Here is a 26,377-nt window from a genome sequence, read left to right on the forward strand (position 1 = left end):
ATAGAGACCATCTGAATATGTAGTTCACTAGTCTGTTCCAGGAAAGCACTTAATGTTACTTTTAGGATGCAGGCTTGAGCAAGAGATGAAGAGTTCTTGGAGATGAGGGTGTAAATAAGGGTGGCAGAGCCTTCATTGTAATACCTGAGCATTCCAATAACATGGACTCGTTCCAAACACATTATCATATATTCTTAATCTTGTTCATTTCCCAGATTCAGCTGTTTACATCAAATAATTGTTTTCTTTTTTTTTTGGAACCTACACAGTATATAAAAACCACACATGTACATCCTTGGGAACAAAAGGATAGGAAACCATTCAGTACTTTACTAGTGACTGAAATGGCCAAATGTGCAACGTAGGCATTACAGTTAAAGAGCCATGCTTGCAAAATAGGATCTGCTTACTATACCCCTGAAAATTCCTGATATTACAAAGGTCTTTGTTGGACAATTAAGGGCATATCATGGTCCTTACTCTCAGATGATATTGAGGTTTATTCTGGAAAATATTATATATGTATATATATAGAGATAGATAGATAGATATCTCTCTCTATATATATCTATATATATCACCAGTCATTTACCTTGAGAGTCTGTCAGCTTTTGGTGGCATGAAACCGCTTTGATTTAGAATAGTGTTGAAGCACCAGTCTATAATCTGTTGTGAATAACTTCATTTAGAAAAAGCAGTGAAATCTTAAATATTTAGTATACTATACTGTGTTGTTCACTTATGATTTCATCCACTCTTCATAATCTATCAAAGGTACAAGTTCTCTAACATGAACCAGCAGAGCAGGAACAACATCTGTTCATAATATACTGCAAATATCCAGCAGAGTATCTTTTTGGAAGAAATGTATGAGAATTGACAGTTGAATAAATATCAAAAGAAGCCCTAAAATACATACAGAAGTTGTATTTAGCTAGGCAGCTCCAAAGCATAGGGCAGTTGCTTCTTTTTCAAGTTTAGAAGTAGAGGTGTATTTAAAAAACCAAGTATATTAGCACCTCTGGAAGTGAAAGTCAGAGGTTGTCCATACTAACAATTTTATTATTCCAGTTTATATAACCAGTGTTCCAAATTTTTAAATACTGTAGTTTCAGTAAAACTGGGATGCGTAGCTGACAATATGGTTTTAAAATGCACAATATGCTACTTGAATAGGTTGTGTCTTTAAGATACTGTCCTTTCTGAAATTCTCTTAAGATACTGTCACCATTCACCCTTTGGTTACTTAAAAACTGTGGTTAGATAAAAATACTTTACTTGTGACTTTCCTGCTAAGTGTAACTGAATGTTTTTCTCTGAAGCATCACAAGTTTTTGGCCTATCTATATCTTCTTAAACTAATTGAAGACTTTGAAAGTGTACGCATCTAATATAATCAATATTATACTATAATACTGTCATGATCAATTAATCAAAAAAATTAACTGCCTAAATGAATTGAACTAGCAGAAAAAACATTGGAACATGATTCTTTCCTTGAGTTCAACTCCTGAACTCTTCCATTTTTTATATTCTTGATGTTTTCCTGAGTTGTTTAATATGAAACTTGAATAGTTTGTAAATTCTTTAAAAAATAGTGGTAGTAGTAATTACCATATTATGACAAGATTTTAGGTTGAAGAATTCATACTGATATTCCATTACTTATATTTAATTAAACATTTTTATCTTTTCAGAAGAAATTACTAAGCATTTTTAAAAAATGTTATTTTTCCATCACCAATTTAAAACTGTTGCACTGAAAATTTATCTTTCATTTGTGCTTGCTGTCAAGGCAACAGTTTATCAGAATAACAGAAATAAAAGTATTTAAAATGTAGCTGTAAATTATCAATTTATTAGGGTAAGGTAAACACTAACTCTGTCAAACACTAGTTATCTCTCATTAGCATGGATTTGAGTATGTTCTTAGAAAGCAAAAATATACAAATATTACTGTTTCTTGTAATAATACATAGCTTTAGAGAAGATAATAATAGACAAATGTTTGCTAATTCAGCAAGTATGTTTACAACACAGAGTCTTTAAACTTGAGCTGTCAGTTAACATATATTTAAGATTCCTTCTAATTCAAAAGGTAAAAACACCCTCGAGTGCAATAGCCAGAACTGGCTTTTTCCCTCCCTCCCTCCCTTCCTCCCTTCCTTTCTCTTTTCCTCCCCTTCCTCCCTCCCTCTTCTTATCTCTCATTGAATAATAACCCTCATTTAGTGACATCAGTAATTTTTGCATCAGCCTTTTTTATGGCTGGAACAGAAGATTATGTGTGGAATAAGCATGAGTGGCATTCAAATTGAAATGTGTGAAAACTTCACAGATTTTGATAATACAGTGAAAAATGTGTCATGAGTTGGTGTTAATATTAGCTGAGAAATGGAAATGGTTGAAGTAATTTGCACAGCAATCACTCCTTCCATCACTGGGCTGCAAGTATTTACAAATGTAAACCAGTGCAGTGTCAAACGTTGAGAATGGTAAACTGTACACAGTGGGTTTTGGTACTGAGTGCAAGGAGGGTGAAGCTTACAAGGGCCATACAGCCATGATCTTCTATTCATTTCACTGTGAGGTTCTGTTAACTTTAAATGATATTGAGTCACTTAGATGACTTACAAAAAAACCCAAAACCAAAACAAAACAAAAGTTAAGTTACCTACCTAATAGCCAGTAAAAACTAACAGGAAAGCAAAATGCATAACCCATAATAGGAAATATTAAGAGTTACTAGAATTTCTCTGATTTATTTCTGCTAAAGATCTGGCCAAATGGAACAATCTTATGCTTTTTGGTTGCTCAAACTGAACACTTGAATAGATGATAGTTCTGAAGATGTCATCTGAAGTATTGCACAATTAGCATGAATAATTTTAAAATATTCTGTTCCTGTTATAGATCTTGAAATGCATCACCTAATGGACTATGGTGTTTAGTGCCAAACTATTCCAAAACCCAGTAAGCCTGTACATTTCCATTATTTGGTATCACAAAATTTGTCATTTAACTTTTAAGTGGTGACTGAGTAATAGCTCCCAAAGAATGATCTAACCTTGGTTGGATTTTGCTTCCAAAGACAGCACTGCAGGGTGGGAGGGGTGAAGCTCAATTTACTGGAGTGGGAAAAATTGAATTTGCAGGCAAATAGTGCCACATGAAATACAAATGGTTTTTTCATTGAACCTACTTTCCTGATATCTTGGCTAAATTTTTCTGTTTGTGAATTCTGATAAATTGTAAAAGGAAAGTCTTTTAAAATTTGGAGATGTTGTTTGTTTTGGGACTTCTTAGGTCCTGTGAACAGCTCGCTTAGCCTGATACCAAAATGAAACAATTTAGGATTCTTTTACTTTAATTGTTTTCAGTAAATACTCTCCCCCACCCCACCCCCTTTCTTGTTCTAATAATTTATTTGATGATTTTATTATAGCTGTGCATATGGACTCTCATTTTTAGAGATTACTGATTTAATGTTTTCTCCAGCCTACTTCACATAAAACTCTATTTTCAATATAAAACCATATTATGCTAAAGTTTGCAGCATTGCACATAGCATTTGCTGACTTTTGAGCCAGCTTGCTTTGAGATTGCCTGTAGGCTTTTACATATGGTGACTGGCAATTGCTTCCTGTTTAAATATTCCTGATAGGAGTTTATTAGTTTTCGGTAGCTGGAGAGTTAGCATAGCACACGTTCAACTCTCATATTTAGTTCCTTCTCCATTGCAGTTACAGACCCTATTGCTATAATTAAGAATTATACAATTTGTGCTCATTACTCTATATACCTTGAGTGTGTTCTATTCTCCTTTCACTTTTAGTGGGCTCTCCAAGGTAATACAAAATAATAACATGCCATATGGCAAATGGAATCAGCTGTAACACCACACAGCATCTTTTATCATGTAGCTTTTACAGTATGACATTCCCAAGTTTGTAACTGATGAATATTGCATGTCCTAAAGACACTCTGGCTGTATTATGCTGCTTCTCCCATTAGAGGCATCCTTGTTGATACTCTGAACCCTTTTTTAACATAAATGAAGCAGTTGTCATTTTGTAAGAATCATCAGTGTACAAAGGAATAGGCACAATGTCTCAATGTGTGGTAATCTTACCGCAAAAAGTTAGCATGAACAAAATATTGCATTATCATGAATTATGAAATATACAATTGATATAATGTAACAGTAATAATGAGTTTTATGTCATTTGGGAAGCTCAACTGGGTTTTTTTGTTTGTTTTTAATGTTTGTAGAACTTCTGGGAATTAATAGAATGTGTTATTTCAATAGTGAATTTCCATAGGTTTGCAGTCAGTCATCTGAAACACGCAGTCTGAAAGCATTAGATGCTGTTCTATGAAAGTTAGATATAAGCATAACATAGGCATTTTGTAGATGGGTTAAAGCACTTCTACAAGGCCAAACTATGAAGGGAATTCTATTTTGTGGATGTCCTAAATAGATGCAATAAGCTGATGATGTTACTCAAGAATGTGAAACCCTGTAAGTAACCATTTTTTAATAGTTGACATGTAGGTATACCAGCATCTCATGTTAGCTTTAGTTTTATAATTGGAAGGGAGAGGTAAGAATTAAGCAGATAGGCAAATTATGGATATGTGATGTTTAGTTATGAGTATTGCTTTCTATCTTATGCTTGTGGCAAAAATGTAATTTCAATCTATTCTAAAAGTAACTATATTTAAGTAGTTAAGAGAACGTTCCTGTCACAAAGAATTGCATCACATAGCATGCGGTTAGCTTAGCTTCCCAGCTTGTAGGCTGTAGAGAATGTACAGTCTCCATCACATTTACTGCTCCCACTGTCACTGCAAGTGGTAGGGCAACTTTTCTCCAAAGCAGTGGAGCAGAGGAGCAAAAGATGAAATGCTGCTCATTGTTCCTCCAGTGTTGGCAAGTATATCCTTATTCCTCTCTAGTCAGGCTTAGGAAACAGAAGTGTGCTCAATCTCTAAATGAACTTTCCAGCTGTCACCAGTGTAAGAAGGCAGACGTAGGTCATAACACATGTTGCTTTTCTGCAGTGCACGTGTAATGCCCCAAGAGATCAGTACTAGAATAGGATAATACAAGGTTTGAGAACTTTAAACTGATTTGTTGAGAAAGAATAGTACCACACATAGCACAACTCTCTTTTACTCCTTTGTAAAAATGTTATTTTTTTGGTTTCCTGTAGGAAATAGTACAATGTTTTATTTAAACAAAATAAAATGAAATACAGAAAATGGATTTTATTACAAGAAATATCAAATACCAGTATAGTAAATATTTGCACGGAGGGTAATGGCAATTTTGCTGAAAATGGAAATTCATTGCGTGAGTGGGTGTAAGCATGGTATGTGTGTGTGTGTACATATGGCCATAGACACATAAAGTGGTAATTCTCAGAAATATTAGGAAGGGCAAGATAAGCCTAAACTATTTGATATGATTCTTTGTACAATTTACACTTTATACAGAATCACCTGAATTCCTTACCTGATTTTTTTAGAAACTGCTCTGTCTTTTTGTCCTTAATTTTTCTTTCTTGCTTATCTGCATCATATCTACTGCCGTTCTCCACTGTTTGCTTGCCTCCTTGTCACGTATGAGACCAGCGTGGACTGTATATTGATAAACCTGCATTGACAAATATTCATGAGTTACATATGGGTAAATGAAAGACTTTTTTATTACTCTTTTTTCTTTCTTCCATGAAAACAGAGGTAGAACAATGAGAGACTTGGGGTCAAGTGTAATAAATCTGCATATGTGAATACTGCTATATTTTTATATTGCTAACCACTTAAATCCACGCACAAAATCTTTTTTTTTCTAAAAAAATGTGGCAACACAAACACATAGAAATAATATAAAAGTCTTACAACACAAAACATACGGACTTATGAGAAACAGAAACTACTAGTGTTTGGCAAGTTGTCATTTGGAAGCCCAAGCAACATCTTCAAAGTGACCAGTCATATTTAGAAGTGCCACAGACTAGTTTAGTTGTAGAATTTTTCTGTTTTCTTTTAGGCCTGATCCTGAAGTTTACAACAAGTTGCCTATCAAGACACCTTTGCAGGGTTTACTGGTTTTCACAGATTTCTGATCAGGCTTGCAAGAATTACCTTATGTTGTAAATGGCAATTTTTTAAATTGAAATTTAAAGGGGGTTTGTCTGCATCCTTTTTCTGTTTTATCACTTTTTGACTCTTTGGTGATTTGTTGGTTTTTTTGGTTGGTGGTTTTTTTTTTTTTTTTTTTTTTTTTTTTTTTTTTTTTGGTGGAGTTTTCCCCAGAACTTTTTTCCTGGCTTTTCCCCAGTTCCTAACAATCTGTCCTCCACCTCTTGTGCCTCTTTTTCCCCACCATTGCTTTTGAACAGTCATGCTTTAGGCAAGAGTTTGTAAACTAGAATTGTATTGTTCTGTTTTATGAACTTAGCTATTCCCTACATTCTCATTTCTAATCCTCTGACTTCCTTAATTAAGTCCAAGACAGTTATAAACACCTGTATGGGGAATTTCATCATGATTATTTGAAATGACATATTTTTGTCATAGAAACAGGTAAGAAAAATAATTAAAATTTGGAAACATATAATGGTGCCAAGGAATTTTAATTTAATTAAGCTGTAGACTCTTGGGGCATCTTTTCTAAAATTAAAAACATACCTTTAAAATAATTTTTACATTAATGGGGAACTTATTTGCTTGAGAAGGACAACAGCCATATTTGTTAGCCCTTTTCCAGTAGAATTTATGTCAGAATGAAGACAAAAAGCATAGAAATACTTAAAATGCCTTCCTTTAAATGATTAAAATGGTACTACCCTTTAATGCACGGAGTCCTTAAGTATTCAGTCTCAAGGACTGCGCAAGCCTCTGCATAAGCCTGCCTGCCGCTGAGCCTGGACTGGCAGCCTTCTGTGGCTTAGAGACACACAAATGCAGTACAATGGACAGAGCCCTGAATCAAAGATGAACTTGGCCTAAAAAGAGAATTCAGCTCCATGTTTCCCTTTGTCTCCCTGCCAGAAAGCTTTACATATAATAAACACAGTCATCAAAATTCACTTATGACAAGTAATAGTTTGCTTGTGGATCATTTATCGCAGAGTTCTGTGATTAGTCACACCTTCATATCCTTCAACATGTAATATGTGTTTCCTTGGAGCATGCCACGTTTTATTAAGGTGTCCAGCTTTTCACATGGAGGATATTAAATGAAAACCATTCTTATTTGCCTGGAAATTCATGTCATACACCAAATACCATGTTTTCTGTGATTAGCTAGCAGGAACCATCTGTCATGTCCCCACCCCCACAGTGCTGAGGAAGGCAGAGACTGAAGGTGAGAAGTATATTTACTTTTGACAACACAACCAGCTGTTGCCATTACTTCTAGCTGTAAGGCAAACATGCTGAAAAAGGTGACTATCTATCGTGATTTTAGTACACTGGGACCAACTATGACTGCTGATGACAGCAAACCTCTTAAAATCTGGAGGAAAGTTGCTTTATGGGTTATGTTAGGAAAGAATGTACAAACAGAGCTCCAGCTGGGAGCTGGAACCTGGAACCAAGAAGCAGAAACTTCAGGCTAGAAAAGTATCAGGATGAATTCAAGTAAGAATCTGCCTCTTCTCCCACCTTCCTTTTGGTAGAAATTCATAGTGGAAGAGAGAACTGTTTTTCTCTAATAATAACACAAGATTCTGAAATTAAGCACAGCAGGTAGAAAGATTCAGCACAGATTTTAAGATCTTGCATATTCATACACTGAAATGTTTTCCAGTGCTGACAACTAACATTCCAAGTGGAAAAGGTACATTCTCTGCCAATTTCCTTTCTTAAAACTCTGGCACTATATTTTAGGGGCTGTGTACTCTAATCTCTGTTATTCTTACCTTTATCCATCAGACTAAGGAAGATATTTACACAGCCAAATAATTTTGACTTTAAAGAGGATTGCAGCAAATAGGTATATTTTTAAAATTTTTGAGTAAGGGGTATTTCTTCACTAAACCCACTTTATTCCCTTGTTACCTTCTTTCATATTGTACCTGGAGAGTACTGTGCTATGGTGTGAATGTACCTAGAGCATATTTCAGGAACAAAATATAAACACTGGCAGCAAAGGGCACTTCATGCAAATGTGTTTCCTGAGTGATGGCTCTTCATCCCTAATGATTCTGGCAAGACATCATAATTTGGGAAAATAAGTGGGGTGCCCTGCCCTTCAGCTCTTTTCCGTAGAGCACGTACGTTCCCTTGCAAATAGGATTATGACAAAATAAAAAGTTCATTTGGGTGGGAGCTTCTTTTAAAATATGTTCAATATATCACTATAGAAAACAGTAGAGATAAAGCAGAGCCATAAAAGACACCCTTTTAGGAAGAGAAAACAGGCCATCATGCCTAACTCTATATTGCACTCATTTTGCTTTTACAGCCCACCTGTCAGTCCTGTTATCCTTGTCTAGAAAAGAATTTACAGTAAGTCTCTGCTGCAATCAGTTTCCATGGTAACTTAGTTCTGTTTTAAAACCTTTACATAAAAACGGCTTGGTTAAAATGATAATGAGCTGGAGTGCTTGCCCATACCTGAACTACACTTCTCCCATTGCTCAAAAATAATCAGCTAGGTGTGTCACTCCCTCTTCTTTAGTTCCTTTAGCTTCTAGAACATCATCTCATTATGCAATTCAGATCAGTTTCTTTGTCATCTGTAAATCTCTGTTTTCAGAGATGTATAGGGTTCAGGGTACTGACCAGTGTCACGTGCTACTGACTAGTTACATGCTGTAGTAGTCAGAAGTACTAACTACTGACACTTTACATGCTGTGAAGTACAGTAAAACATGTTGGGCTCTGGAGTCTTGAGGTCACTAGGGAAGAATCCCTCTGTGTGTACAGTACCTACAGCGGGGCTAAAAGCTCCAAGGACGATAGCATCTTTTAGGAAATGAACCAGAAAAGGCAGACTGCCTTCTAGAAAATGCTTTTCACAAAGGTAGGAAAAAAAAATTCTCTTCAGGCCACATCAAGGGGAAATAAAAGTTCAGAAAAACAAATGGAAGTATGAATTGATTCTAGGAATATTGTAATACTATCCCATCACTATGGATATATATGTTTTATCTGAGCTTTAGTTATCCCTTATACTGATTTCAAGCTCATCTCTTGCACTCATAATTTCTGATTCTCTGGCTCAGTTTGTCTTAGTCTTTTTTGTAATTCTGATTACTTCTTTATACTGTCTCAAATCTCATCTAGGAAAAAATCAGTATTCTTTTTTATGTAACTTAAATACTTCGATGATAACAGAAATTTCAGTTACAGGGAAGTCTTAAAAGTACTTCTAATGTTGATCTGATAGAGCTCTTCAACAATTACTCTGAAAACTTGCTGCATTTCATGGAAGTTGGCATCCTCCCTGTGATACCAAAAAACTCTTCTAAATTTCTGTACTAGAGCTGCCTTTCTGAATTGTATCGGGTAGCTTAATAATTGTAGAGGAAGTCTTTTGTTCCATAAGAGGCACTAATAGAATTTATGAAAAATAACTTTACACGCTATATGTTCTGGGCAAGCATTACAAAAGCTGCTGAATGTAGGTATACACCAGTTAAATTACAACTGGGTTTGTCCAAACAAAGACTTGGTAAAGTTCTGATGTTTCGGCATGGGACAAAACAGTATTATTTTCTTGTGACAAGTAGTTCCCCCCTGGTTTCGATCAAGCACCTGAAATAACAGAAAAAAATCCATGTTTGCAATGTGTTTGGATAATATGAGATACTGCTGCCTTGTCCTTAGCAATACACAGAAGTGCACTGCTCAGTGGCTTGTCACACTTCATTTCTGAATGGCATTACTATGCAAGGTGTATGCATACTATGTCCTTTAGATAGGTTTACTTCTGTATAGACTTAACTTTGATTGTCATCTACTGATTCATCTAGATAACATGACCATCTCGAAATTCAGTTGCAATTTAAAATGAATCAGTATTCTTATCCTAAATAAAGTAATATGGTTGTACTAGAAATTTGATTTAGACCTACATAATTCCTCCCAAAACAACTTGAAAAACCAAGCTTTCAAATGTATTTTTCCACCTCTTATTTTTAACTAGCAGTTTAATTTACCCCCTGTGTCCTAACATTGTCCTATAGACATTAATTTCTGAGGGCAGGGCATTGTCAAATCAGGGTGTCATAAATCTACTGAATTCCTTTCATCAGTCATGGCAATAACATCTTCACAGTACTCCTGCACGTCAGTAAAGTATGACCTTCTCTGACTGATCTGTGCAGACTATGCTTAATTGAACTATGCTTTTCCAGTGGGCATTTTAACTTTCACACAATGATTTTTTCAATAGCTGATGTCTAATCAACTGGTCTCCAGTTTCCAGGGGAAATTATAAATAAAATCTGATACTTGGTCAATTGAAAAAAAGTAGTTCCTGATTTTTAATCTTTTTAACCTCTTCTAAATCATTTGAACAACTAAATATGCTTACACTTTCCATGGTTTTTTATTCTTTTCATAGTCCTTTGTACAAAAAGAACCGATTCTGTGCCTTTTTTCATCATTGTAGCATTATTGATTTCTGGTGCTGATCTGTGCTCCAGAAGTACTTAACTTGATGTGAAAACTGATCATACTTGTTGGCCTCTCGAGATGGGAAATTTCTTGTTAGATATGGTCTTTAATACAGTTCTCACTGTATTTAATTAATCTGATAATTACTGCGTAGTGCAACAGGTTATATTTTCTTTTGCCCTGAATATTGTTTATATTTATGGAAGATCAATTGTTAGCTGCAAAACTAACTCAAATGTATCATTTGAAATGTCTGCCTCTTTTTAAGTAAATTAAAAATTGCTGTTACATTAAGAGGGTCTTATTTCTGAATTTTTAGCTCATTATGCTGAGTTATACTTTTTAAAAGCAGTAATTTCTTAATTTCTTTTAATTTTGAATTTTCTTTTAAAATCTTATATTAATTATTACCAAGTATTTGAGAAATATAAGTATGTCATACTAATTTAGTTTTTTACTGGTATGAATTCCAAAGAGTTTGAATTTCAGTGCCTTCAGTAATTATGTGATTATTTTTTTTCCTTTTATAATTATGACTACCCTCATATGCTGCTCTATACATTTTTTTTCATTTTGCATACCATTAATAAGATTTTATTTAGTACCTATTTTACCCCCTCATTGTGCTTTCTGAATACATATCTCATATTTTGAAAGCTAGTTCTGTTGTGATTAAAGTAGAGCAAGCTTGTTTGAATAACATAATAAAAGCTCAAGCATTCATGCATCTATGAACCTTCACATTAGAAATCTCAGACGTCTCTGCTGATGAAGGCTGAATGGGCTATGTATAAACAGTATGTAAAATGAGAATCAGTAGCTTGTAATATGTTACCTGCCTGCATTACCAGCTTGTTGCGCTATGTGCTATATGTTTTTGAGTTGGATAAACTGCAATGGCTATATGAACCTCAGTCTCCCTCTTTCCTGGTCCCTCTGGTCCTGGTATCTCCTACACAATGCATCCTCCAAATTTCCACATTATGTCCTAAATTTACTTTCAAGATATCTCTCTCTCTGATTTTATTCTCCTCATGCAAAGTATCCCTTCTCCCTGGTTACATGTGAGAAATCATGTTTTGAAGTGTGCTACACAGAAAGAGATCAACAGAGGAATACCATCGTGAAAATTACATGAAAGAAACTGATGGTGCAGAGAGAGTTTGGTAAATGACTGGAATTTCGTTTCTTCTCTCTGCCTGCTCCTCCTGTGAGTAGCACAGCAAAGACAGGCATATGAAAGCAAGTTTACCAGGATCATTAAGTTGCTTGCTGACCAAATTAACAAGGTAGAAAGTCTCAGAAAACTGAACCAGACACTTTTTCTTTGGCAATATGTGGTTTTTTTGAGTCAGAACCGCAGCATGTGAAGTTTTTACATTTTTTCACTTCTACTGTTCTCTTGCCTCCAGCCCTCCTCATGACAGAGGAACTGGCCTATCTGGCTGTAAAACTTGTTGCAGTAAATACTCCTGATCTTTATTGTGCTGAGTAGTAAATGAGAATTGTTTTGTAATGGTGCAGGATAGGAAAGAGCAAATAGATCCAATGGGTAGAAGAGCTAAGAGCTCAAACCAAGCCTTCAGGCACATTTAAGAGACCACCAAATCCTGTTCTGTTCTGGAAGGCTAAAATGTTGTGAGGAAGTTAATTTCAAACTAAATTCATACCCACTCAATCTAATGAAGAGATTCTTGTCTCTAGAAAGATCATTGTGATCATTGTGATCATTGTGATCACAATTGACATAAGGGACTAATCTGATCAATATATTTTATTTTTTTTTAGCAGAACTTTTTTTAAAAACAAACATATTCAGGTCACATTACGATTAAATTTAATAGTTCCACCTAACCTGGAAGATAACTAGTATCAATGGAAACAATAAGCAGAAACATAATGTTTTCATGTCACCTAATAGTGCTGAACAAGTAGGTATGTATATTTTAAAAATGAGTTTGCTGTCTCAAAGTGACAAAGACATGGTTAGCCCTTTGGTCTGGATTATAACAGACATAGGCCAGTGAGCAGAGCTCTGGGAAGTTCAGGTTCCTTTCATGGCTTCTGGGCTTTTCTCCCTCTTCTATAAAATGAAGACCATGAGACTTCCTTAATTTGCACAATATTAAGAAACACATTCCAGAATTTGTGATTCCCAGATAGTATAAAGAAGAATGAGAGAGTTGTGATGTATGTAAGTACAGAAGTAGGAAATACAAAATAAATCACAACTACTTTCTGGTTCACAGTTTTACCTTGATTTACTCAAAGACTTGCATCTTCCGATGTGAAGCTTTTCAATGACATTATATAAATGAATCTAGCTAAATTTATCATTCATAGAAAATTTATATAAGTTGCCTGAAAGTTTCTAGAAAGAAATGCAAGCTTCCCATATTATTTTTAGAAGTATTGTATAAACAATTTATTTTCACCTGCGTTCTGAGAATCTGGGGTTTGGGAGTTTATTCATAAAATCCAAACTAGCTTGTTTGATTTTCCACCTTCCTTTCCTTCTTTAAAAAAGTACAACTTGAAGGAAGCACAAAATCAGATGGAATAACTCAATCTGGGTTTTTGAGAATATATGGCAATTATATTTCCTTTTACAAAGGGAAAAGAATTAATCTTTTCTAAATTACAGGTGTAAAAAGAATCCGCTATGGCAACCTTTTCAACAAGGTAACATCATCAGTCTGAGTCTGGCATTATTGTAGAAAATGGGGCAAATATTAATCTAATATAGAGAATATTGTGAATTACAAGGTTATGTATGCCATAGATATGTGGCTGATTCACCAGCTTTGAAGTCCAGAGTGCCTTATAGAGGACTGTGCTTCTAAACCAGAACTAAAGGTCAATGGGAAATGGGTTTGTTAATTTTTTCTAAGATGTCAGTTTAATCAATCGGAACATTTCTTAGAAAAATGGTATTAGGATAAAACAAGAATTCTCACAAATCTTCCAAGAAAAATGTGTAAGCTTCCCTAGCCATCTCTATTTCCCTTCACCACCCCCAAAACCACAAGTATAAAATCAAGACATATTTAAGACAGTGTAACCTGTAACATTCAAAGCAGTTCAGCTTTAAAAGGTAGAAAACCATTTTAATTAAATAAATGCCTGTCAGACAGTTATGATAAGCAAAGCAGAACCCAAAACAGATGTTGAGGAGCTGGCAGGCTGATCTGAGTCTAGTAAAACTACTTAAAGCTAAAAAAAACCAAAAAAAAAACCAAAACCAAAAAAAACCAACCCCCAAAACCCCCCTTTAAAGCAAGTAACAGTCATTTGTGTAGGTGATGTTCTCATCTTTGTGATGTTCAGGTGTTTTCCTATCAGAACTTTTCTACCCTATTCCCCCCCCACCCCCAACCCCCTGAAAATCTCTAACACTGCTTGTAATATGTATAAATTTGTCCTTCTAGTATCTCTTTCATACTGTTAAGCTGCTGAGTCCTTTTTTCTCCATCTTCAGAAGCTTCAACAGCTAAGTAACTTTACGTATGACTTTCATTAGGAAGACACTCTAGTTAGTAAATCAAAAGCCCTCTGAATTACTACCCAAACTTAATTGTCTTGACGGAGGAATTTAAGTCTAATAGGCAAACATAAAAATGTGGAACAATTTTGTTAGCAATTTTCTTTTAATGGTAGCATAGTAGTAGGACTTCTCACTTAACTGTGATTAGATTTTTTGTCATTTCTGTTGAGTTTGATTTTGAGGAACAGAAGTTGCAAGACAAATATTTTGGCTCAAGAAGCTCAGTCACTCATGTGAGTTCAGTATTCTCTTTACTACAATAACGTTTAAAAAACCCAGGTATTTTTGAAGCCATGAAAATTAAGCAAAATCAGCCATGCTGGACTTACAAACAACTAAAATAATCTATTTTTAAAATAAATAGGCTCTTTTTTATTTCCAAATGAAGGACGTGATATTCTCAGCAATGCAATAGTTAGATTTTTTTATGAGTAAGAGCGCAGAGGAGGCGGAATTGAGAGACATCATTCACTCATTGTACAAATACAATGCAAGAGGTCAGTATTTTTAAGGTCATTTCTCATTATTATGAATATCCCTGTGGCTGCCTAAAATCAATTAGATTTAATGTAGTCTTATTCATCACTAAACTTCAGCTCCTCAGTCCTACAATAATACATTTTATGTACAATTATGAGAGGAAAAATCCTTCACAATATGTGAGTTTTGGAATTTTCAAAATCTAGAAATAAAAAGAAAAATAATGAAAGCAAATTCTGCTTTTCTATACACATGGGCATGGGTTGAATTATGGGATTTTTTTCCTCTTAAGTTTGCTTTTCATCTCTATGAATATTACATTGGGAAATAATTTTGTGTCAGATTTTTTGTGTCAGGTGCCCAGATGGTATACATTAGCTACATTGACTTCACTGATGTAGTATGGATTTATATCCCCACAGAATGGAGAGCATATACATGTAACATAACATAGCATAAAAACTTTCTCACTTAGCAGGGATTATCTATCTGCAAGAGAATTTCAAAATACTTAGTATCTTGGACCAAGAACTCAAAACTTGGTGAGAACTTTAACATTGCCTTCTCTGGAGCTAATGAGGAGTATTCACACTACCCAATTTTAAGCTGCTAGCTCAGATCAGATGATTATACATAAATTTAGAAAAGGTAAAGTTGATTTTTTGTGTCCAAATCCTTATTTAACAGAAAAGAAAAAAATCCCTATGTTCTGTTAAGCCCTTTTTTGAAATTCAGATTAAGTTTATACCTTAGGGAAAAGACTAAAATGGCTTGCATGAGCTTCAGATGATTAACCTACTTTATATCGCTCTCACCACACTACATTGGTTAATCATTATCTTTTAGCGGTGTCTTCAACAATTAGATAAAAGAGCATTTATCTCTTTTCTATATTTAGAAGACCTTACACAAACTAATCTTATTTTTCCTTTAGTTTCCATTATATTTGCCATATGGAATGTGTATAGTAGAATTAATGTAAGAAAACATTCAATCTCTATCCTTGACTAGATTCAGACAAGTTAATTCTTTCTTATCTTTACTCTCCCTCTAGGCCCAGCGTCCATTACTGTTGAATGAGGTACTATGCGTTTCTCACTGGCGATGAACATACTTTATAAATTCAGTGAGGCATTTTTCCCCTTAGAATCTGTTCTATCAGCTGATATTTTCCTGAAGCATTAGACAAACCAAGTGGGAAGTCCAGTAAAGAGAAGACATTCTTGAATATTCTGTTCAGAATGAAACAGTCAGTTACTACAGTAATTTTGTGGGACATTCAGGAGTATGTGTGATGATTACATAGTGTGTTTGTTTCAGCTCATAAAACAATTATACTAAAGGTGGGAGAACTATTGGCTTATCAGTTATTTTATATTGGCTTTCTAATGGTGAATATTTTTGGGGAAAAGGAAAGATTTTTTCAGGTTCATTTCCAGGCTTACCAGCTGCAACCCATAGCACAATTAGAGATGCCTAATCTATCTATTCTTCCTTCCATATATTTCAGGGACAGAAACTTTAGTCTTCAGCTTTTCAAGACAGTATTTCAAAGATGTTTTTAATAACTGGTCTTAGAATGATTTTTCAAATGACATGGGAATTCGCAATGGCCAGTTCTGCTATATGTGCAATCTATTTGCATTTAAAGAGGAATCTTACAAAGGGACTTTTATTGTTTCACTCTAAAGTTTTCTTTCTGTATCCTCAGATTCTCTTCTAAAACTTCTAGTATTTTTGTACGAAAAATACACTAGCTGATTCTTGCAACACTGTGCATACTCAAACTGTAACTTCATAATTGTAATTTTTAATTTTAATTTTTTTAAGATGTTAAACTAACAAAGAAATCAAAAGTATATTCTTTAACACTTACATAAAAAGGCTATAGGTAGGAAAGGAACATACAGCTGTGCTTATTAGTATGTCTCATTTTACCAAGTTCTTCTGGTAGAAAACTAAGTCAGCTTATTATTAAGTAGAAACACATTTAGACATCCCTGAGAAGACATTTTGGAGCAAAATAAATATAAGCAATGTATAAATTGCTATGTGTAACTAGAAAATGGCAAAGTTGTTTTTTTTTTTTTCTCAAGGTATGCCATTACAATATCAGTCCATGTGATTTTCTTTGAGAGAAGGTACTTATCTATGCACAGTATCAGGTCAGAGTCAGCCTTTAGTGCCTCAGGTAAAGGAAACAATTATGATGGAGTACAGAAAATGGAACAGTTGAGAAAAATACTGGGTTTAGGCCCATGTGCAATGCTAGATTGAATGGTAGATCTGATTTCCATTCAACTATGTGCTGAATTCTACAAAAATACCTAATTATTTTAATCTATGGGATCATCAGGGTAAAGAAAATAATTTTGCCTGGGCTTCAGACAATTACCTAATAATATTGTCAAGACAGGAATAGCTGCTCTTTTCCCCCCAATCTTCCTGTACACCGTCAAATCAAAATACCTCTCTCTCCCCAGAGAGACTTAGTTACAAACTTAAATACTTACTGGAAACACAGAAATCCTTGAAAATTGTTATGTGGCATAGGAAGAGAGCAAAAGACATTGTGTGACTTCAACATGTCCTACATCTAGAATAGAAGGAATGTTACCCAGTAAAAGTACTCAGGTGACTGAGAAAGAGACTGTACCACGTGTGAAAGGAGGCAAATGTAAATCAAGAGCTCCTGCCTGTGGTTATGTGGTAACAACTTCTTTACCTAACTATTTATTGATTAACCTTGAGCAAGTAACAATAACGCTCTAGTTGCAGACCACAGGTGCTTCTTAACCACTCAAAGCATCACTGCACTGCACTCAGCTTCCTGTCTCCAGCAGAAGGGTGTGCATCTTTGCCATGCACATAGGCTTGTCAGACCTGTCTGTGCTTAAATACCTGCTTCGTTTACACTGCCTCTAGATGTCCAGTGCTAGAAGAAGTAGAAATGTCAACTGGATAACTAAGACAAGGATATATTTGTGATGGCAAAGACTGGCTAATTTTTGAGAGCTTTTTGATTGTGAGAATCCCACCACATCTAAGAAAAGAATTACTTCTCGGGAGCATTTAGTAAAAAGAAAAAATCCCACATGCAGAACTCATGCATAATATTCTTTTTTAATACTGCTTCTCCTAATTCAAAGAATTCAGTGCCACCTTTTTAACATTTCCCAAGGCCATACATTTCAGAAACTATGTATTTAAATATCACTTTCCCAGAACTGTAATAATAGAGGATTTCATTAGCAACATTTAGGAGTTTTAAATTATTGCTGCAGAAACAGTTATATTATGATGTGCAAAAGAAAAGACAATAGTTTTCCCCCCAAGAAGATTCTCAATGTATATTATATGATTCATAGGGAGAATGATCATGTAAATGAACTGTTTTTCTGTTTGAAAAGATTTAAAGCTAGATTTATTTACAAATTAAGGAAGTGTTATCAAAAAAAAGATTCTCACCAGCAAAACTGCCACATGAATACTAAGCACATACTGTATATTATGCATGTAAGAAACTTGCATTTGAAAAGCTAATTTATTTATTCATATTTTTAAAGAAACTGTTAGGAGTTGTAAATTCTTGAAGAGACAAGAATGGTCTTCTAATGTGACATAATAAATACCTTATTATGCTATGTTTTTTTTTATTTCTGCACAAACTAAGTACTATGAAAAACTCTCTATCAACTTCCTCTTTAATCCATCCATTCTACTTCATTTTGCTTTGTTTAATTTCACATGACGGCTAGGTTTCATTCATTTCATACAGACTTACTCTTCCACCTCCTGCCTAGTTTCATGCTCCTTGGCCATGGTGGTAGCATGTCATGTATTTGTAGGGCAGGTCCTCCTCTCCTGATCCCAGACCACACATGCTGGAGGCAGCAGATCAGATGTGTCAACTAGTTTTGCCTGCAGTATATTGCCTTGGAACAGGACTGAGGCACTAACATTGCATTTCAATGGGAAAAATGTTGCTAGCTTTGGAGAGGTTGGTTTGTGCAAACTCCCTTCCAGCCATAGATTCTTTCCACACAGAGAGATATTATTACCCTGCCATCGCTAACTTCACTGGTCAGATTTGTGAAACAAAGGAGGTCACTGTGTGGGATTTGAGTCTAGGCTTTTAAGCTGTGCCAATAGTATATTAAAAATACATGCCTACTATTTAACAATGAAAATAACGTATAACAGTCTACTCACAAGCTACTCCATTTCTATCCTGCCCATGATATCTTGTGTCCTCCTATATACTGTGACTGCAGCTGGAGTAACTTTATGTTTGACTGTGTGCCTGATGCAGAAAAGAACTTGATGTGGGATGCACAATCTATGTGGGAGCCCACAATGCAGGTGGTAAGCTCACATGGAACTCTGTGTGGCCTTGCCTAAACTACTACTATGCCTTGGGGAACTGATGTTTTACTTGGATATGTTTATGCGAGCTGCAAGCTTATTTTTAACCACATTGTAGACATGGCCTTGGCAGTAGACCTTTCCTAAAAAAAAATCAAAATTTGAAAATCTGAATGGTAATGTTTCTGTTGTGCCCCAGATGCTACTGTGACATTATGTTACAGGGATAAAAAGTACATTTACTGGTAGTTTTCAGCTCTACAATGCTGTAGCAATGCCTATTGGAAGAAACTACATTTCAGGTCAGTACCAATCCACAGAATCCTGCATATTTTTTTGTCTTAGTGTGTGATATAGCTCTCTCTCTCTCTCAGTACTTTTGATGTGTTTATCATGTGTGTTAATGACTAAAAAAGTTTCCAGCTCAGTTCTCAGGTGGAAGAGACAAGCCAAACAAGCATACTCTAAAGCTGGAAGTGGCCACAGTATAAATCTGTATTGGCAAAAGTGAGGTGTTTTTAGCTAGCTAAGATGGTGTATCTAAGTTACAATTATGTTTGGTTGGAAGGGCCCTTAAAGATCATCTAGTTCCAACCCCCCTGCCATGGGCAGGGACACCTTCCACTAGACCAGGTTGCTCAAAGCCCCATCTGACCTGGCCTTGAACACTTCCAGGGATGGGGCATCCACAACTGCCCTGGGCAGCCTGTTCCAGCACCTCACCACCCTCATAGTAAAGAATTTCTTCCTAAGATCTAATCTAAATCTACTCTCATTTAGTTTAAAACTATTGCCCCTTGTCCTATTGCTACAGGCCCGTGTAAAATGTCTGTCCCATTTTTCTTATACGTCCCCTTTAAGTATTGACAGGCCACTATAAGACCACCCTGGGGCCTTCTCTACTCCAGGCTGAACTACCCCAACTCTTTCAGCCTGCCTTCATAGGAGAGGTGCTCCAAGCCTCTGATGTCTTCTGTGTTGAGGAACAAATTGTCAGAAATTCTCTTTTTTGTTGAGGAGCATCTAGTTGCTGTGTCCCAATGCCAGGCATCTATCAATCAGCTCCTGTGGAAGGTACATATTGACTTCCTGATATTTCATTGCTTTCTATGAGACAAAGATTCCATTTTACAAAGGTAAGACATAGACTTTAGCAGTGAATCTAGACTATGTTTTATGGGTTCTGTAGGCATTATGTATAAAAAGCCAAAGGTTAGTAAATGCTGGTTGTAATTCATCAGCTAATGTAGTACGTCACCCAGTACTCTAGGTGTGATCTGTTGGGGCTGAGTTGTCCTTCAAGCCAAAGAAGTAAAAAAAAAGTTAATAGCACATTTGGGATGGCTCTGGAGACTTCAGTGTTGGCTTGGCCATACCCTCATACTCTGTAATCATACAGGCTTTTCACACAACTTCAAGATGAAAGATTAGTTCTATACAGTATTGTCAATCTGTTTATATTTTTCTTTTGAATTTTATAACAATATATCAGTATGGTGAAACTGAGCTATGCAATTTCCCAGAATGGCCTGACTCTACCAGACCTTGTCCTCCCTGAACATTTGTCCTTACTGAGAATGAGACACAAGGTATTTATTGCCCGAATCTGAGAACTGCTTGTATGGCATCTGCCTTCACCTGATTTCATCTATTGCAAGTATTTGGGTATCATCATGCTACAATCACAGAATTTAAGCTTACACTGTTTGAGGAAGCTTCTGCATGCTTTTTCCCTTTACTTCCCTGGCACAGTTCCCAGGTGGTACATATCTTTAAGTTCTCTCAAGTGCAGGTTTGTCAGTGAACTTTAAGATTTCACATCCTATCCATAAAATTATTGCACCAACAAGGTTTGTTACCACAAAAGTTTAATTGGCATGATATCAAAATATTGTTAAGACAAATAGAAAAAGCAAACCAAGAATTTGACCTAAACCATAAACAATTCAAACAAACTCATTATTGGACTGATTCTGACATGGCTTAGAATTGAGCAAGAAATCTAAACAGAGATATTTACTATATATTACTAAACATGAAAACAAAGAACATGCTGTAGCATCATTCTTAATGTAGTGCATAATGAGTCGAAGGAGTCATTGGCACTGCCTGTGACTTCAGTTCACTGCTAGCCTCAACCATTACGGTCCGAAGTTGCGTTTTGGGCTAAATGCTGACTCTTCTGTCTGGAGAAAGTTTCTGTTCCCTCTAATTAAACTGGATAATGCAATTCATGAAGTTTTTCTGGATCAGTGCTCTTCTTAATTTAATGGAAATCAATTGAAAATAAGTAGGCTTCCACAGGAGGAAATAAAAGTACAAACTGAATCTCAGAAAAACAGTCCATGATGATTTGTCAGAAGTAGAGCACATTGGTGACCTGCAGCCTTTTCCCTGGCTTAATGCACAATACTTGCCTTGGAAATGCTGATGGTCAGGTGGTACTTTTTCATGCTACTTTGAAATGAGTTATCAAATCCTGCTGCTAGTACATAGCCAAATAAGCCAGAGTTTAAAAATAAGTTATCAAATCTTGGCACCAGTGCACCACCAAACAACCAGAGGTTTTACCATAGAGCACTGTGAAATAACCAAAACAAATCTCAGGACAAAGGAAAACCAGAACAGTTCTGTGACTACAATTACAACATAAAAGACTGTAGCTTGCCCAGTGCAGCACATCCACTGTCTCTAGCAACCTCTTTTCCAATGTTTTGCTATTTAGACTTCCCTGGCAAACTGAAAGATATAACAGTGCCTACTGAGAAACAGAAATGCAGCACCGACTTACAATTCTCCTAGTTCTTCGGTTTCTTTCCCTTCACCTGCACAGAGGGAGCTTGCAATGATTTGTGTTTCTTCTGTGGCCTAAAGCGTTCTTCCCTTAACACTGTGAATAGCTCCCTGTATTAATCTGGAGAGGCATCACTTGGGTAGTAGTGCATGATATGTCACTGCTAGAGGAAACTAAGTGGGATTTTGGAGAGTAAAGCAGAAATTGGGTTGCTTTCCTAGTTTTAATGATGTTCCTGTTCAGATGTAGGGCTGTTTCTTATTTGTTGGCAGAGGGTGCACATGATGCAATAAAGGTGGTTTCCACTTTCCAACATGTCATGTAATTTGGAGTAAAATTAATAGGTTCTGTTGAGAACCAACATTTCTACAACTTTGCAGCTGCTGTGATAAGACAACTTTTCTGTCTGGGAAGCTAGAAGAGGCCAAACTTTGTGACCGTGTTCCAAATCTGTACTGAAAAAAAAACACCTGTCCAAATTCTAGTTTTAAAATTCTGCAAGAACCTTTCATAAACAGACTCTGAATATTTCTATCTCTGTGACTCATTTAATGTGTCTAGCACGTTTAATGATAATGCTTGTGTTTATATGGAGACTTTAGCAAATTGTAGACTAGCAGCAGAATCCTTTCAGTTCTGCAGGGGCAGCAAGGTGGATGATGACAACCGTCATGTGTCAGTTGAACAAGAACTATAATCATCATTGTAAGGGGTTGGCAGGGAAGAAGGCCAGACCCCTATCTTTAGCTACAAAGCCCAAGCAGAAGACATCTTTAAAAGACTACTAATCACTAGATCTCAGATTCTCAATTCTGACTCTCTATTCCTTGCTAGCTTTGTCAGTTTTCCCCAAAGTATTTCTCCTCTGTGCACTTTTTACTGCCTCCTAAGCCTCAGTGAAACTAAAATGTTTCAAGCCATTAATTGCAAAGGCATAATTGGTTTTCCATGATATGAAATGAATTCTTCCAAAACATGGTATGTTTAGAGGACAAAAACCAGTCAAAATTATCTGTTAAAACTTCGAAACCAATAAGTCAATCTTAATATTTCATGTATGTATGGTAACATACTTCCTCAATAGTTTTGAAATTTTCATTTCTTCATAACTGAGATTTCATCAGCTTGAGTTAGCTCATATCTCTTCTGCATAGTAGTATTATTTATTGCCACCTAAGAAACCCCCAGACAAAAGGAAAGAACTACTGTTTACTGTTGAATAGTGGGGAATTAAGAAATTACCATGAAAAGCTTTTTTAATTATGATGACAGCATGCAGGTGAAACAATGACAAAAAGATTTCTTTCATGAGGATAAGACTTGCCTTGCATGAAGATCTGCATTGGAGTATGCCTAAACCAGATGCCTGTGATTCTGTATCCACCTGAGGTTACCAGCAGTTCACCTGAACTAAGAGGCTTCCTGGTGTTTCTCTTAGCATGTCTAACAATCTAGTCAGAGTCCAATCTCAACAATCATTATCTACCTTAGTTGTGTCACGTCCAAATGATCCTTTAAATATTTATAATGTAAAACATTTTAACATGACAAATGCAAGCAAAATCCTGTGAAATTAAAAAAAAAAAAAAAAGAAAAAAGAAAAAAAAAAGAAAGGACATTAGAACTAGACTACAGATTCCCTAATGGTGTGTAACTGATTTTCCCAAGATGAAGTCAGGGGGTACTTAGTATACCTAAACATCAGGATCAAGATAAAGTTCCCTGAAGTTATTCACCTCTGAGTGGAAAGAGAAAAAAAAAAAAAAAAGGTATTTGAATTCTGATGTAGCTGTTGCTTAAAAATTTGGCTTTATTACATTGCAATAAATTCCAGAAGCCATACAGAATATAGATGCCTGAAATCTTACTCATTTCTGCCCTTCTATTTGTCATCCTCCTACCAGAAATAATTAGAGCCATCTCAAATTCTGCATCTTAATCTGACTAAATAATTTCCATGTAGATTTTACCTCCCGGAAGTCTGTTTATCATTTTCAAAGCTATTTCAGCTTGTCTGAAGAAATCCTGTATCTTTGATCATATTGTTTCAAAATATATCCTATCATACCAGTAAAAGGAAATTAACATTTAGAGGACACCTTCAGGTAATTCAGAATCCTAAAACAATATAAGCATAATTACTTGGAGAAATACAGATCAAAACAAGGAGCTAGTCCTCTTTTTATCTCTGTCAAGGGAAGATTTTGAAAAGGAAAGAGCCCTTTGTGACAATTCACTTGTAACAATTAACCATGTAGTGTCATCTTTCCATGCTGGCACACAGAGTTTGTACATTTTGGAGAATCAGAAGGAAATCAAGGGTGATCTTGCAGGGATCCATACTATGTCTTATGGCCTGCATACTTTAATTTCTTCTCTTTTTATTCTGCCTGTAACTGTGAACAAGATTTCTGTGGCTTAGGGAAAAAAAACAGTGAAAAAGTTACTCAGCGTTAGCTTGCAATACTTGGAGTACAGTATTTATTTCAAAGGGAACATGCTGTATGCCATTCCCATTGTACCCTCTGCCCTGTGTCTGTGCCTTTGCTCCCTGAATCCGTGGTGTGTCATGGTCCACAAGGACATTTCCATCTATGGCAATACAGTTTTATGCCAAGAAAGAGACAATGCTTATGGTGGCAGCTTGCTTTAACAGCCAGTTATTCCCTCCTTTTACAAAGCACAGATCTGTGGTGTCTATGTGGAAAGAGACAGTGATACACTAAGTTGTGGGATTTACTGTGGCCACATCAGCACAGTCTGTACAATAAGATAACAAAAGCATGAATATCTCTATAGCAACTAATAAAACCAGACTGCTTCTTCAAAGCCTAGAAGAAAACAGTTAAGACTATATCCAGACTTGCTGCTTTGTCTCTATATTTTTGTAAGAATATGATTGTCCTGCCACCTAAAACTCACTGAGGTACAGATTATTCACAAGTCGTGAAAGAAAGTCATGTTATTTAAGATACTTCACTGACCATTCATGCTAGGTTGTTGAAAGTAGTTTTATTTATGATCTTTCACTGTTTTTTCAAACTAAAATTAATCATAAAGTTCTAATGAACTCATGATTCATTGCCATTAACAGCTGCACAAACAATACAAACTGTAGATCTTCAGTTTCTAAAATTCAGTTTTATGTTCAAGTCTCAGAATATCTTGAATTTGGTCTATAAGTCATCCTACCAAAGACTATTTCTTCTTTGTGCAATATATGTAGCTGATTCCTGTGGTACCTTCTAACATTAAAAATATGAGACACTTCTGAAATATTTTCAAACTTGACGCCTAAGTGATTTATGCAATTATTCTGATATAAGCAAGTACTAAAAAAAGGTTTGGTTTGCAGTGTTAATTCTTGGGGATGCAAAAAATTTCCAGCTCTCTCTAAACTCGGTTAATAAAAATCATACTACCTATATACATATCTAGATAGGAATGGGAGAAATACCTGATTTCTTCTCTCCTTTACTGTGTGACAGTACTAAAATCAATTCTACACTGATGCTAGCAAAGACAAAGAGAACTGAGGTACTCTTTTGCAAACCAGATTAATTTTCCCTACCTTAACATTTGAACCTAGATATTCTTATCTCAACCATTCATTTTGTTGCTATGATACACCGAAAAAAAAGTCTCAGTTTTCATAGAATCATAAAATCACTTAGGTTGAAAAAGACCTTTGAGATCATCAAGTCCAAACATTAAATCAGGACTGCCAAGTCCATCACTAAACCATGTCTGTAAGCACTTGCATCTATGTTTTTTTCAAACACCTCCAGGGATGGTGATTCCACCGCCTCCCTGGGCAGCCTGTTCCAATGCTTCACCACCCTTTCAGGGAAGAGATTTTTTTCTAATACCCAAACTAAACCTCCCTTGGCATAACTTGAGGCTGTTTCCTCTAGTCCTGTGGTTTGTTACTTGGGAGAAGAGACTGACGTCCACCTGCCTACAGCCTTCTGTCAGGCAGTTGTAGAGAGCAATAAGGTGTCCCCGAGCCTTCACCTCTCCAGGCTAAACAATCTCAGTTCCCTCAGCTGTTCATCATAAGACTTGTTCTCCAGGCCCTTCTTCAGTTTTGCTGCCTTCTCTGGATACACTCCAGCACATCTATGTCCCTTTTGAAGTGAGGAGCCCAAAACTAAACACAGGATTCGAGGTGCAGCCTCACCAGTGCCAAGTAGAGGGGGACAATCACTTCCTTTGTCCTGCTGGCTGGCACCGTTTTGGATACAAGCCAGGATGCTGTTGGCCTTCTTGCCCACCTGGGCACACTGCTGGCTCATGTTCAGCCAGTTGTCAACCAGCACTCCCAGGTCCATTTCCACCAGGCAGCTTTCCAGCCACTCTGCCCAAGCCTGTAGCATTGTGTGGGGCCACCCAAGCCATGAGAAGCCAGTGTCTCAAAGAGAATGCTGTGGGAGAAGGTGTCAAAGGCTTTGCTAAGGTCCAGGCAGACAGCACCCACAGCTTTTCCCTCATCCACTAGGTCAGTCATCTTGTCATAGAAGAACATGTGGTTAGCCAAGTAGGACCTGCCTTTCATAAAC

General features: G+C 36.0%; 1 protein-coding gene across 5 annotated transcripts in view; it reads right to left on the bottom strand.

The window, feature by feature from the left end:
* B3GALT1 (beta-1,3-galactosyltransferase 1) overlaps nucleotides 1–26,377 on the bottom strand; it is a 215,569-nt gene that overhangs the window by 113,776 nt on the left and 75,416 nt on the right. For 3 of the 5 annotated variants that reach the window (XM_080399034.1, XM_080399035.1, XM_080399033.1), the window contains exon 2: nucleotides 5,519–5,659. The exons of the other annotated variants lie outside the window; for them this stretch is intronic. The gene's annotated coding sequence lies outside the window, so the exon portion shown is untranslated. The remainder of the gene's footprint in view (nucleotides 1–5,518; nucleotides 5,660–26,377) is intronic. 5 annotated transcript variants of the gene reach the window in all.

Source organism: Falco punctatus, assembly GCF_963210335.1.
Source record: "Falco punctatus genome assembly, chromosome: 8".
NCBI lineage: Eukaryota > Metazoa > Chordata > Aves > Falconiformes > Falconidae > Falco > Falco punctatus.